The sequence below is a fragment of the Megascapheus bottae genome, chromosome 3, assembly GCF_031878675.1.
Source record: "Megascapheus bottae isolate mThoBot1 chromosome 3, mThoBot2.hap1, whole genome shotgun sequence".
NCBI classification, from domain to species: domain Eukaryota; kingdom Metazoa; phylum Chordata; class Mammalia; order Rodentia; family Geomyidae; genus Megascapheus; species Megascapheus bottae.
The window spans coordinates 7198416-7212750 of record NC_143511.1 but is presented as its reverse complement, the minus strand read 5'-3'; positions in this window follow the sequence as shown (position 1 = coordinate 7212750).

Sequence of the window (14335 nt, the reverse complement as noted above, 5' to 3'; positions counted from 1 at the left end):
TATTGAAAGCCAGATATTAGTGGCTCACATTTATAACCCTAGCTGTCCAATCTCAGGATATGTGAGAATCATGGTTCACAAACAGACTCTGGCCAGTACACACACACACACACACACACACACACACACACACACACACACACACATACACACACAGAGAGTTTATTAAAGACATACATTGTAATAAGAGCAACATTGCCTGTCTCTTTTCTGAGTTTATTAAATCCTCAGTATTAATGTTAATGGCTTTTTACACTGGAGCCCCATTCTCACAAACCCAGAGGTTGCTCCATGCTCTATTTCTCAAGCTCCCTCATCAATTGCATTTCGACAGGTTTTGCCTAAGGGGAACCAGAGGCAGGAGACACAATAGGAACCAAACAGGGAAAAGCCAGGGTACTTTCCTTGATCTCTGCCTTGGGCAGTGTCATCCACCTTACTCCCCATGCCTATTCAGCTGCTCTGCTTTCTACTGCTTCCTGTGACCAAGACATGTGGGCTCAGGTAACCACCTTTTCCCTCAATCCCTCACCCCTCTAAATGTTTGTATTCCTGACACCTGTTACTTACTGGGTTACATTACTATGTCTAGTTCCACTTCTATCATTTATGTAAGGAATTTTATGACCTGTTTTAGGTGCCAAGAGTTTTTTCTTTCTCCCTGGTTAGATTCTATTAGATACAATTACAACAAGGCACAGGTTAATCCTAGCTACTCAAGAGGCTGAGATCTGAGGATTGCAATTCAAAGCCAGCCCACGTAGCAAAGCCTGTTAAACTCTTACCTCCATTTAACTACCAGGAAACAAGAAGTAGCACTATGGCTCAAAGTAATAGAGCCCTAGCCTTGAGCAAAAAAGAGCTCAGGGATAGCACACAGACCTTGAGTTAATAATTCCCAAACTGACTGAAATAAAATAATTTTCTTTTTTACCTTTATTTTATTTTATTGTCTGGGTAATGTACAGAGGAGTTACAGTTACATTCAGCAGGTAGTAGGTGTATTACTTCTCCCACACTGATAACCCTTCACATGTTTTTGTCCCCATTTTCCTCCCCAATGCTCCAAATCATCTTGTGTGGTCCCCTTCCCTTTCCTATCACAAATAAACATATACAATATACAAGGTAACAAAGTCAGATACAATAACAATATGAGATTAGCCAGAAGGGCAAAAAAAAGAGAAGAGAAATAACATAGTATATTAAAAACAATAATCACAAAGATAAATCTCGTTCCCATATCCTAGATTTCATTTTGTTTAGTCTCATCCTATACAATCTTCAGTACATAGCTTTTGAGCTATTGTGATCTGCTGCTAGGAAAATCCTAGATGTGTACTAATTATTATAAATGAGGGAAACCATGGAGCCTATGTTCCTTTGGGTCTGGCTTATTTCACTTAATATGATTTTTTCCAAGTCTTTCCATTTCTTTACAAATGGGGTGATGTCATTCTTTTTGATGGCAGCATAGAAGTACCACATCTTCTTGATCCATTCATCCACTGAGGTGCATCTGGGTTGATTCCATATCTTTACTATGGTAAATAATGCTCCAATGAACATTGTTGTGCTAGTAGCTTTAGTATGCCCTTGTTTCTGGACATTTGGGTAAATGACAAGGAGTGAAATTGCTGGGTCATAGGGGAGCTCTATGTTAGTCTTTTGAGGAACTGCCATACTGCTTTCCATAGTGGTTCAATGAGTTTGCACTCCCACCAACAGTGTAGTAGTGATCCCTCCTGGCCACATCCCCTCCAGCATCTGTTGTTATTAGATTTTTTGACCATGGCCATTCTAACTAGAGTGAGGTGGAATCTTAGAGTTGTTTTGATTTGCATTTCATTTATGGCCAGAGATGTGGAGCATTTCTTCATGTGTCTATAGGCCATTCTTATTTCTTCTTCAGAGAAGACTCTCTAAGTCTTTGGCCCATCTTTTAATGGGATGGTTGTTTCTTTGGAGATTAGTTTTGGAGTGATTCAATTTTCTGAGCTGTTGATATGTTTTAGATATGAGGCCTTTGTTTATTGTATGGTTAGTGAAGATCTTCTCCCACTCTGCAGGCTTTCTAGTTAATTTTCTATGTCCTTTGCCATATAGAAGCGCTGCAGTTTAATGCAGTCCCATTTGTCCAAACTTCCTTTAATTTGTTGTGTTTCTGGGTCTTTATTCGATCTGTGCTAAGGAATCCTAATGTATCTGCTATTTCTTCCTGTAAAGTTTTGAGGATATTTCTTTTCCTTCAAGGTCTTTGATCCATTTAGAACTAATTCTAGTGCAGGGTGACATAGAGGAATACAGCCTTAGTTTTCTGCAAGTGCTTAACCAATTCTGCCAGCACCATTTGTTAAAGACGCTGTCTTTCTTTTATGTTATTTTTTAGAATCCCTTATTGATGATTAGGTAGCCATGGGTCTGTGGGATGATTTCTGGGTCTTCAGTTCTATTCCATTGGTACTCAGGCCTATTCTTGTGCCAGTATCAGGATGTTTTGATTACTATAGCCCTGTAATAGAATCTGAAGTTTGATATTGATATTCCTCCAGCACTGTTCTTTCCAAAGGATCATTTTTGCTATCCTGGGTTTTTTATTGTTCCATATGAATTTTTGGATTGCTTCCTCTATTTCATTAAAGAATGACACTGGGATATTGATGGGTATTGCATTGCATCTGTAGATAGCCCTTGGCATTGTTGCCATTTTCAAGATGTTATTTCTTCCAATCTAGGAGCATTGGAGGATTTTCCATTTCACGTTCTGCTTTGATTTCCTTTTCCAGGATTTTTAAAGTTTTCATCACAAAGGTCCTTTACATCCTTAGTTAAGTTAATTCCTAGATACTTTATTTTCTTTGAGGCTATTGCAAAAGGAGTTTTTTTTTTCTGATTTCTACCTCGCTTTTCTCATTGTTGGCATACAGGAAAGCCATTGATTTTTTGAGGGTTAATTTTATACCCTGCTACTTTGCCAAGTTTTGAATTAGCTCAAGTAACTAGGGAATGGAGTCTACAGTGTTCTTTAAGTAAAGAATCATGTCATCTGCAAAGAGGGAAAGTTTTACTTCCTCCTTCCCTATTTGGATTCTCTTCATGATTGTTTCTTGTCTTATTGGTCTGGCTAGGAATTCTAATACTATATTGAAGAGGAGTGGAGAGAGTGGGCATCCTTGTCTTGTTCCTGATTTTAGAGGAAATGGCTTTAGCTTTTCACCATTTAGTATAATGCTAGCTGTAGGCTTGTCATACACAGCCTTTATTAAACTGATCAATGTTCCATGGATTCCAGTTTCTTCAGAGCTTTTAGCATAAAGGTGTTGGAGCCTGTCAAATTTCTTTTCTGCATCTATTGTCATAATCACGCGGTTCTTGTTTTTGCTTCTGTTGATGTGATGAATTATATTAATTGACTTGCATATATTGAACCAGCTTTACATACCTATGATGAATCCTGTTTGTAGATAGTTTTTGATGAGTTGTTGAAATGGTTGGCCAGTATTTTGTTGAGAAATTTTGTGTCAATGTTCATCAAAGAAATGGGTCTATAGTTCTCTTTCTTTGATGAATTCATTTAATGAGTCCCTGTCTGGTTTTGGAATGAGGATTATGCTGGCTTCATAGAATGGGTTTTCTAGAAGGCATTCACTTGCAATTTCATTGAAGAGTTTGGGGAATATTGGTATGAGCTCTTCTTTGAGGGCCTTATAAAATTCAGTTGTGAATCTATCAGGTCCTGGACTTTTCTTGGATGGGTAATCTCTTACTGCCATTTCTATTTCAATACTTGAAATGGGTCTGTTTAGTAGGTTTAGATGTTCATGGTTCAGTTTGGGTGTGTCAGTATTTGCTAGAAATGTATACATGTCTTCTAGATTCTCAAATTTGTTGGCATAAAGGTTTGAAAAGTATTCCCTTATGATGCTTTGGATCTTAGTAATTTCTGTCATATTTCCCTTCTCATTCATGATTTTGTTTATTTGGGTGTGCTCCCTTCTTTTTTTTGGTAAGATTTGCTAAGGATCTATCAATTTTGTTAATTTTTTCAAAGAGTCAACTCCTTGTTATGTTGATTTTTTTCTGTTTTTTTTTTTTACTTTAATTTGTTTAATTCTGCTTTAATTTTAATAATTTGTTTCCTCCTACTGGATTTGGGTTTGGTTTGTTGCTCTTTTTCTAAGAGCTTAAGGTGTACCATTAAATGGTTGGTTTAAACTTTTGCCAATGTGTTAATATGGGCATTCAGAGTTACAAATTTTCCTCTGAGTACTGTCTTTACTATGTCCCAAAGTAGCTGGTATTCTGTCTGCTCCTTTTTGTTAAATACCAGAAACTATTGAATTTCTGTTTTTCTCTCTTCAGTTACCCACTGATGAGTCAACACTGTGTTGTTCAATCTCCATGAGTTACAGGCTTTCCCTTGGTGGAGATTGGTGTTGAGGTCCAATTTTATGCTGCTGTGGTCTGAGAGAATGCAGGGAATAATTTTAGTGTTTCTGATCAAATTACTTTCTTATTGCTAAGGAACATTTCAGATTTCTATCATTTGCCTTTAGAGAAGATTATGGTACAATCTAGATTGAATGTCTCCCTCTCAATTCAATGAATATTTAATTGTATGATACACCATACAGAAAGGAAGTATACAGGTAAAAATATATTCTAAGGCCACAGAGCTAGAGTCTCAAATAGTTGTGATCACTAAAAGATAGTTGTCTTCATGTTAGTGAGATATAGTTGATGAGATTAAAATATTGCTTTTGTATAATAAATGGATAAGGAGATGGAAACACTTCTGTTTCTATCTAAGCAATGCTAACATCAGGATTTGATATAGGGATATACTATCAGACTGTCTACTGGCACATTTTTTCAGAGATTACCAATATTTCCTCTCAAGTAAATTATGATCATCAGTGTTATATCAACTGATTGACTTAATTGGAAAAAATTTAGAATCATAGTCAGAAGGGTGGGTGGTCCATGTGTTTCCTTCTACCCTCAAACTAGGCCATATAGAATTAAATGAGCCATTAAGAAATTTTTTATAGCATCAGTCATTGATCCATGAGATCAAACTCCCCAGGAAGGGTGAAGAAGACATGGAAGAAGAGGGAATGAGAACAGTTTTTCTTGCTCTAACTTCAAGCTTTCCTTTACATGGAATAATCAAGGCAACAGATTGTGGTGACTGAATTGTGCATATATTAATTTACTAATTGTCATGTACACAGATCTTGGATAAGAATGTCAAGAACTTGCATTTTCATTGTCTGAAATCATTTTATGACACACAGAGGCGAGTGTCAGATCTTGGAATAATTAGCAAATTTCACTATTCTTCCCCAATAATCCCACAAGTAGTCAAAGAAGAATGGTGGATAAGGTCAGGGCATTCCAGATGCTGCTGTCTGAAGTTATTTCTGTTTCTCTGTACTCTGCTTCTCCACACTCCTTCTTTTCTCTACTTCCTGCTTTTCTTGCTGTCTTAGGGATGGGTATCATATTCTCCTGACATTAGGTTTGTAGGGTTTTAATTGGTTTTCATCTTTTGCTTAGAATGGAGCTAAGCTTCTTTCCCTCACCTATCTATCATTTTCCTTTTGTTCTTAGGCTATACTTCTATTCTTCAAATATAAGTACAAAAACAATTCTAGCCTCTCTGTTTTTCTCCTTGAAGTCTAGTAGTTTTCTAGCTAATTTGGTAACAGTTAAAATTTATACCTTTGCTTTCCTTAACAGGCAAAACAGGTAAAATATATAGTTTATTTACATGGATTCCCCCCAAAATGATACCTCTGGTTATCACATTGATTTTCTTCAATGAATAGGCAAAAGTGAATATATAGGAGGCATGGAGACTGTATTTCAAGCTATTTTCCTCTCTGTAGAAAGAAAAATGGCAAACCTTGATGACAGATTGAAATTTAAAATGGCAGTTAGAAAAGAAGGAAGCTTTTTCTCACTGCTTCCTCTCCAACTCTCCTCTTTGAGAAGTTTCTGAATTCACTGCACTTAGAATAGAACATAATAGTAAGCAGAATTTTGAAAACAATATGATCTAGTTGGTGCTGAAGACTTGAAAGCTAAAAATGTTCCATTTGTGAGGAATTTGCGAGTTATCCTGCAGATGTTTCTTCTTTTTATTCTTGGTACGTCATAGTTTCCTTAACATTCTCACCCTCCCATTCTTTCATTTTTCTGGCTTTTGTTCTCCCTCTTGTCCTCTTTATAAAGCAGTAAAGATGGGTTCAAAGAACACATAAGGCTTCTTTTCTTTCCCTGGAAACAAGCTTATGCCTCCAAGCCAAGGTTCTGAGGTCTTGTCAGAGAAGAAGCCTTATTTTAATTGTAACTTCCTCCTCCAGAAAACTCTCCCAACACAGTGGCTTATGTAGCTTAGATTTAGTTTTATTAAGTGAATTGCAACAACAAATTCTTTGGTTGGATTTCATAACTTTACCTAAGCTTCCAATCCAGCCCACAAACAATCAAATATGAAATAATGAGCACCTCCTTTCCCTCCAGAAAACTTTAAAAATAGAGAATTGCTAAACAGTTCTTGCAATGCTCACAGAATTAACTGTTTTAAAAAATACAGAATCATGACTTAAGAATTAGTTGTTATTACCCTACCACAAAAGACTTTGAATTTTAAGATTTTGGAGCAAAAAAGCATTAAAATTGCTCCATCAATTTTCAGTGACTTTAGCATTTTTATGTTCATAGTTAATACCAGCTTTTAAATGAAAGCTGAACATCATTGCTTCCAGTGATGTTACTTATCTTTCACAATATGACTAAAGATTGGTTATTCTTGATTTCTTTTCCTTTTTTTTTTTTTGCCAGTCCTGGGCTTGAGCTCAGGGCCTGAGCACTGTCCTTGGACTTTCTCAAGGCAAGAGCTCTACCATTTGAGCCTCAGTACCACTTCTGGCTTTTTTTCTATATGTGGTACTGAGGAATTGAACCCTGGTCTTCATGCATGCTAGGCAAGCACTTTAGCCACTAGGCCAAACTCCCGGCCCCCCCCTTTTTTTTGTGGGTCATGGAGCTCGAATTCTGGACTTGGACTCTGAGCCTGAGCTCTTCAGCTCAAGGCTACCAGCCTACCCCTTGAGCCAAGTCTTGCTTCCATCTTGATTCCTTTTTATTTATTTTTTTTTTATGACAGCTCTGGAGCTTGAACTCAAGACCCGAGCACTGACCTTGGATTGGACTTTTCTCAAGTCTAGAACTCTACCAATTGAGCCACTGCACCACTTCCAGCTTTTTTTTTTTTTTAATAATGTATGTGGTACTGAGGAATTGAACCTGGGTCTTGTGCATGCTAGGCAAGCATTCCAACACTAGGCCAAACTCCCAGCCCCATCTTGATTCCTCTTTAAAGTACAGATAATTCTCATTTTATTTTACACCATGCATTCATATGGACATTAAACATGTGTATGCATGCTCGCACTCACACACACACAAACACATGTACCCTACCAATGTAGGCTAAGTTTTTAGTTATCTGGCTCATTGCTTTCATTTGGAAATTAAAAGGGGCCTTTAAGCGTCCCAGTCCCCAGGAAGCAGCTCTCTCTTCTGCCTGGGTTGATATTCTCCCAGCACCCTTTCCCACTACCCTCTGGCTTGTGAATCTCTTCCTGCTTTTCCCATACCAGTTCAATGGATAAGAAGCCTAAGACCAAAAAGTTACAGTGAAATAAAGTGTATGTGGTAGATATGGGCCTTCTGCTTCTTCACTACTGTGAGACTTGATTAGTAGATGGTTCCCTATATAATTTAATCCTTGTGAAAACTAATTTAACTGGCCAATGAGACCTAACGAAACTTAAAATTTTTGCTAAAGATGGGTCATGCATATATGTCTATGGATATTCCTGGTTTCCCATAAAATTATACTTTCCTGTGATATCTTTGAGAGGTCTTAATGGTGCTTCCTGTGTGTCTTGTCCTCTTACATATATGTGCATGCACACACACACATGCTCACATCTTTTATGGAGTAGTACCCTCCTCCTTCTCTTCCTCCTTCCTTCTTGTTGAAATTCATACATACATACATACACACACACACACACACACACACACACACACACACACACACGAAAGAATTTAAGTGTCAAAAGTTGAAGATAGGACTTGCCTGAATTTCAGAATATTCTGAAAGATAAGATAAGGTCATTTCAACCCCCTGAATATACATATCACATTGAAGAGTCACTGTAAACATTTTACTGGATTTACGTACCTCATTTGGTCTTTATTTATATTTTTCAGGTACTGAAAATTGAACACATAGCCTCAGATCTTCTAGTCAATCTACTACCATGTGAGCTATCTTTCCAGACCTTCTTTCCCAATGTTATATATATATATATATATATAATACATACTATATATATATTATATTGTCAGCCATGGGGCTTAAACTCTGGCCCTAGGCACTGTACCTGAGCTCTTCAGCTCAAGCCTAGTGCTCTACCACTTGAGCCACAGTGCCATTTCTGGTTTTCTAGTGGTTAAATTGAGATAAGAATCTCACAGACTTCTGTGTCCAAGGACACCATACCCAGATTGAGATAAAGTCTTAAAAGTGTTTGTTCCCCAGCCTAGCCTTATACCTCAGTTTCCTAATCTCTGCCTCTAAAGTAATACAATTATAGATTTGTGCCACTACTTCTGGCTCATTTAATTTTTAGAGCTTCAGTGTTCTCTTTCAGTTATGGTAGATTTTCAAATACTTAACACATCTTGCTTCCAGAATATATAACATTCTCTTAAGAAATATAAAATATTTTACCCAAACCACATTTGATTTCATGATCATTAAATGGCTATGAAATCTCATCAAATAATTTAAGATGTTTCTTATTCAAGAAGTAATTCACCTGTTATCTGACGAATGTAACTCTAACCCCTCTATATATTATCCCGACAATAAAAAAAAAAGATTTCTCTAACTTCCATTTGTCAGAAGACTGACTATAATGACCTTTGAGTAAAAATGTGACTTCTTTAGTTAATTCAATGTGTCTGAATATGTGTAGTAATATGTAGAGTGTTTTGATCAAAGAAACATGGCAATTTTCAACTGGAGATAGGGAAAGAGGGAAGAAGGGTGCTATTGGAGATTAAGGGGTATCTGAATAGTTTGTGTATAATGCAGAGAAACAGATTTTTAAAAACAAATGATGATTCCATATCCTCTGCGTTTACCTAAGGCTTTGTGAAGTTTAAAGTTTCCCCTTGTGAATTACGTGAATTATGTATCTTGGTTCTGTTGCATGAACAGATTGTTCTACAACACTTCAGATGTGGTCACCTGTCTCTCTTGCTTCCCCTTTATCTCAAACAGAAGGTATTTTAAACTTCAGGAAATAAAGAGTGCTGGGAAGAGACAGGAAGACTTAGATGTGCCTTTGAGGAAAGTTATATTTCTCTGGATTTCCTGAGCTTCATACCATAGAGATGAGAAGTAGTAGAGAGAGGTCAAGGAGAGTAGTCAATATTAATAATATGAGTGTGTCTTAATGGACACCCTTCATGAAAGCACCTTCTTTTCTAAGCAGGACATTTTCCCTAGTAAATAGGTCATTTCAGAAGCTAGAAGCCAGTGGTTCACACCTACCTCTAATCTTAACTACTTAGAAATTTAGAGGACTGCAGTTTGAGGTCAGCCTATGCAGAAAAGTCTGTTAGAGTTCAATTTCAAAATAACCATGGGGGAAAAAAGAACTAATCTGAAACAGTGACTCAAGTGGTAGAATATCAATCTAGCAAGTATAAGTACCACAAAGAAGGAAAGATGGGAGACAAGGAAGGAAGGGAGGGAGGGAGGAAGGGAAAAAAGGATGGAGAGAGAGAGGGAGGAGAAGGCCAGCTACCAGATGACCATGTCTTATGTTCCATGCCTTCAGCAGAGAAAGGACAAATCCTTACCAGGCCAGCTGTGTCTGAGGAATGACCATCCGTAAAGGGACCCAAGTTCCACATAGATGGAAAGAGCACCCACAGATGAGACGGGACACCTAATAAAACATCCATAAATCCTTAAGAGAGAAGAGATTTAAATCAGAAACTCATTAAACACACTAGAAAAAACAAAGCAAGGAAAAGTTGTTTAGAAATACAACAGGGTTATTTATCCCCCTGAACTGCTTTATTTCTGAGCTATCAGTTCACCTTTACTTGAATTCATATCCCGTAATTTCACCCTGATGTTTTGGTTGAGAGATTAAAATTCCCCATGGAGTCTCACAACTTCATAGGATACCATAGTTATCTTATAGGACCTGGATTTCAGTTATTTTGAATCCATCAGAATGCCTTTCTCTGCTGACAGCTCCATACTAAGCACCCATTTGATGAGGCTCACCAGAAGAATAAATTATTTCTTCCCATGTCAATGGTAATTTGTGTTCACTAAATTACCTCCAGATCTACTTTCCTGAGTCAAAAATAACTCCATAGTTTTTTTTCCTGCCTGCATGTTTAGCTTGGAAAGATGTATAGATTTTGAACTTAACCTCCATGTTAGATGCTCAAGAATAATTAAGCTCATTTTCTTCTTAAATCAGCCAGATGTTTCACTTTAAGAGGGAACAATACATGGCTTATTTGACCCAAGTACTTATGGAAAGGCCATTGATTTCATTTTCATATTTCGGTGTTGTGAGACATAGAAATGAGAAACGTCTTTAAGAGAGCCCTTCTCCCTCCACACTCTTATCTTTCTCTTACTGTCTCTTTGCTACTCTTTTCATCTTTGTCTCTCTCTCTCCATTACTCTGTGTGGCTCTCTCTGTGAGTCTGTCTCTGTTTTAGTCTCTGTTTCTATCTTTTTTCTTTCTCCCTCAATCTCTGTTTCTTTGTGTCGTTCCTTTCTCTCTTTCCATGGACCAATTGGTCTCAAACTTGAATATGTTCATTATTACTGATGCAGTTTCACAGTCTGATCACATATTGTTACTTACCTTCAAGGAACTAGGGTGCAGGCATGTCAAAAATCTGTTTCTGGCAAGATACCTCTTCACATTACTGCTTTGCCAGTTTAGCATTTACTTCTAATTATGCTAGGCTAATATACTTTCCTTTTATCTTAAATACTAGTAAATGGTGAAGGGTGTTTTTTTGCACCATAGTGAGTATTATTTCACAATGTTTCATTGACTACAAATCTTCAAGTCACTTTTAAAGATTCCAGATGCCCAAATGTAGGTATTTTTGCAGCTGTTCTATGAGAAATCAAGAAGTAGAACTCTATTTGACACAAAAGAACATATCTCATTTCTTTGGGGATCAGTTTCTTTTATTGTATTTTATAGTAAAACAATATGTTAAGGCAGCTCTTAGTGTATGTTCTCTCCATAAGCCTGAACTTCAGGTAGTTAAAATATCTTCCATTTTCAATAAGACTTTCAGTTGATGTTGAAGAAAGCTTTTTTTTAAAGTTATGCTCTGAAGTTTCTTTTTTTTCTTCCTGGTATTTGCAATAAAAAATTTAAGCCTAAAGAAATTTTACCTGCATCCAATGAATTTTTTTCAATGCATTTATAAGTAGAATACATACATTTTTAACCAGGTAAATGAACTATCTTGCCCCAGTTGTAGCCTACAGATGACTATTTAATAGAGTCATTTCTCTATATCTGAGAAAAAATGGTTCCAGAAATTACCCAGGGTGACAAAATCCTTAAGTCCTTTAATTAAAGTGGATAGCATTTGCATATAAGTATGTTAAAACTACTCACGTACTTCAAATCATCTTCAGACTATAAATAATAATGGCTGCTATCTTGTATCATTTAGAGAATAATACAAAAGTTTGCACATTTTCAGTACAAGTAAAAATTATTTTTCAAGGGTTTGTGTTTTTTTCCTTTGCTTTTTTTTGTTTCGTACTAATCTTGGGACTTGAAATCGGGGTCTGTCTCTTAGTTTTTTGTTGTTGTTATTCAAGGCTAGTGCTCTATCACTTGAGCCACTGCTTCACTTTTGGCTTTTTAGTGGTTAACTGGATATAAGAGCCTCACAGAATTTCCTGCCAGGGCTAGCTTTGAACCCTGATCTTCAGATCTTAGCCTTCTCAGTAGCTCAGGTGACTGACACCTAGCCATTCTAATTATTTTTGACCTGAATGTTTGTTCAGGTGTAGGCATGGGGCCTAGAGTCAAGGAGAACAACAAGGAATATTACTGATTGCCTTAGATCCACTAATTTATCCAGTGTTTCCCTTTGTGAACTTCTTTTTGCCAGTCCTGGGGCTTGAATTCAGGACCTAGGCTCTGTCCCTGAGCCTCTCTGTGCTCAAAGCTAGGATCTACTACTTGAGCCACAGCACCACTTCTGGCTTTTTCTATGCATGGGGAATCTACCAGGGCTTCATGCATGCTAGGCAAGCATTTTACCACTAGGCCAGGCTCCCCACCCCCAGTGTTTCATTTTGAAAGTTGTTTCCTGATATGAATATATTTATCCATTGGTATCTTACACCTCAAAGGCATTTAGATAGACAACCAGAATTTGTATAGTTTATAGATAAAGAAAAAGGAAAGATTTCCTTTATAAGTTCTATTATTTGCTCAGTGTCTCTCAGTGGCTCCTAGGTTAAATAAAGACCTCATCTGCAGCTTGTAGTGCTACAAGGAGATGTGGAACCCTGAAGAAATGGGGCCTATAAGATGTTTATTGAAAGTGTGTTTTAGAAGGAGGTACTGGGATCCAGATTCCTTTTTTGTCTTTCTCTCCTCACATTCTACACATGTGGTGAACATTTTTGGCATGAGTTGCTTTGATGTATTTTAGTTTCATAAATCCAAAAGCAATGGGGGCAATTAGATCATAGACTAATTCCTGTGAGTCATGATAAACCTTTCTTTCCCTCCCCTCCCTCCCTCCCTCCCTCTCTCTCCCTCCTCTCCTTTCTTCTTGTTTGTACTGCAGTTTGAGCTCAGTATTTTCTACTACTTTGTCTTCATTGTCTGGTAGTATCTTGCATGTGAGTTGACTTGTTTCTAGAGGTCATTTTCTTCAAACAGAACCACTAGAAATATTGGAAATAGAAATTTAGGGCACCAAGGTTTTACAGGAATTTCTATTACTAAGATTTGGGGGAGGAAGACTCCGGAGGTAAGTTCTGTGTCATAAGGAAAACTAGACAAAAATCCAAAGATGGAGGCTTAAACTGTTGGTGACATAGTTAGAGTCATTCCAAATGTCATGTTTTATAGTTGAAGACTCTAAAGTCTAGAGATGCCAAATTCCATTAGCACTCATAAATTTTACAGTCCAATTAAGAATCAACTCATTTCACTCCTTATGTGTATTGCTTAAGCAGGGTTTATAGACTTTTGAGTAGCTTCAAATGATAGTCATTTATTACACAAACATATGGAGTGACTTTCAAAGGCCATAGGGATGACACACTGAAAAGCTCCATCCTTAAAGATTTGCCACCTGGTTGAAAGGCAATTGAACACCAGGGATCCTAGTAGTGGAGCAGCCACCCTTACAAGGGGACACTGTAGTAATTTGTATAGACACAGTGAACCTCCAGGAGGCAGTGGTTTATGGTGCTTGACTGGGAAAATAGCACCTGGGATATGTCAAGGGTGTGTGTGTGGGGGGGGGGGATAATCTGTGTCTCTGTAACTCAACTCAGCATGCAAATGCTGGGTGGGGTCTGGACAGCCTATCGCTGAGGTTGGTTTGTCATAGAGGTCATGGACTCACAAGAGTGTTTAGACCAGGGGAAGATGAATGAGGCTTTGAGCATCTAAGGATGATTCCAGCAATACCATGTTTTCCTTCTATCATTCTCTTGCTCTTACTGGAAAGTGAAGCATCCCTTTTTCTACTTAGTTTCCACCGCTATCACCACAGTTTTTACTGTGTATGGATTTCATCTCCATCACCATTTCACTTGAACTCATCAATGACAAGTTAAAAATACTACAGATAAGGTAAATCTTTCTTCAAAATTAACACTCTGTTCTATTGATGTGGTTGACTTGTACAATTGTTTCTTTTTTCATCTTTATTTTTGGTGGCATTGTAATATAAACTTAGGGCCTTATGCTTGCTAAGCAGGTGCTCTACCATCTGAGCCATACCTCCAACCCTATTTTGCTTTAGTTATTTTTCAGTTAGGGTTTCATGATTTTGCCTGGGTCTGTCCTCAGATCATGATCTTCCTTCTTTTGCTTCCTGTGTAGCTGAGATTATAGGTGTGAACACAGTGTTTTCTATTTTGTTGGTTAAGATGGGAGCTCTTACTAACATTTTACCCGGGCTGGCCTCAAACCTTGGTCCTCTTACTGCCTGC